A 1697-nucleotide genomic window follows, 5' to 3' on the forward strand; every position below is an offset into this window, starting at 1 on the left:
CCCCCCTGCTCACGCTCTTGCACACGGTCTCTATCTCAAACAAATAAAATCCTTATTTATTTTTATTTTTTTAAAGATTTTTATTTGTTTATTTGAGAAAGAGTGAGAGCAAGAGAGCGCAAGCACACACAGAAGGAGAGGGAGAGGGAGAAGCAGACTCCCAGCTGAGCAGGGAGCCCAATGTGGGGCTCGATCCCAGGACCCCAGGATCGTGACCTGAACCGAAGGCGGAGGATTTTTTTTTTTTAAGATTTTATTTATTTATTTGACAGAGATAGAGACAGCCAGTGAGAGAGGGAACACAAGCAGGGGGAGTGGGAGAGGAAGAAGCAGGCTCATAGCGGAGGAGCCTGATGTGGGGCTCGATCCCACAACGCCGGGATCACGCCTTGAGCCGAAGGCAGACGTTTAACCGCTGTGCCACCCAGGCGCCCCGAAGGCAGAGGATTTTTTAAAAGATTTAAAATCTTTTTAAAGAAGGAAAATTTTATTTTATATATTTTATTACTTGTTTAGTAAAAACTCAGTCATGAGACCCTTCAGATGTATATCAGAGGACCATATGCTTAGAGGATGATTGCTAACACGTATCTTGGAGGGGCGTAGAGATAAAGGAGACTTACAGGATCCTGGAGGTCGGGATAATGTTAATGATAATGATAATGTTTTGCCCTTAGCCAAGTATTAACATTGAGGCAGTTGAGTTCCTAGAGGAAGGTCACTCTGCCTGTTTCAAGGACTTGTTAATGGGCTGTAAGTATAAGGCACTTTAATGTTTTCTTTTGCCCTTGTTCTCCACATCATTGAGCACCTTTTCACATACCTGTTGGCCATCTTTACGTCTTCTTTGGAAAAATATCTGTTCAGATCCTCTGCCCATTTTTTAATTGGGTTTTTAAAAATCGTTGAGTTATAGGAGTTCTTTATATATTTTGGATATTAACCCCTTATTGGACATATGATTTGCAAATATCTTCTCCTGTCCTGTAGGTTGCTTTTTCATTTTGATGATGGTTTCCTTTGCTGTGCAGTTTGATATAGTCCAACTTGTTTACTTTTGCTTTTGTTTCTCTTGCCTTTGGAGTCAGTCCCACAAACACATCTCTAAGACTGCTGTCAAGAGTCTACCACTTATGTTTTCTTCTAGGAATTTTATGGTTTCAGGTCTTAAATTCAGATCTTTAATAATCCATTTTGAGTTAATTTTTGTCTATGGCATAAGATAGTGGTTTAGTTTCATTCTCCTGCATGTGGCTGTCCAGTTTTCCCAGCACCATTGATTGAAGAGACTTTCCTTTCTCCATTGAAAGTTCTTGGCTCCTTTTTCATAAATGAACTGTTCGTATATGTATAGGTTTATTTCTGGGCTCTTAATTCTGTTCCATGATCTGTGTGTCTGTTTTTATGCCAACACCATACTGTTTTGATCACTATAGCTTTGTAGTATAATTTGAAATCAAGGAGCATGGGGAGCCTGGGTGGGTCAGTAGGTTAAGTGTCTGCTTTCCGCTCATGTTGTGATCTCTGGGTCCTGGGATTGAGCCCCTCAGGCTTCCTGCTCAGCAGGGAGTCTGCTTCTCTCTCTCTCTCTCTCTCTCCCTCTGCCCCTCCCAACCACTCACTCTCTCTCTCTCTCAAATAAATAAATAAAATCTTTAAAAAAATGAAATCAAGGAGCATGATACCTCTAGCTTTTT

Source organism: Ursus arctos, unplaced genomic scaffold (genome assembly GCF_023065955.2).
Source record: "Ursus arctos isolate Adak ecotype North America unplaced genomic scaffold, UrsArc2.0 scaffold_14, whole genome shotgun sequence".
Lineage (NCBI taxonomy): Eukaryota > Metazoa > Chordata > Mammalia > Carnivora > Ursidae > Ursus > Ursus arctos.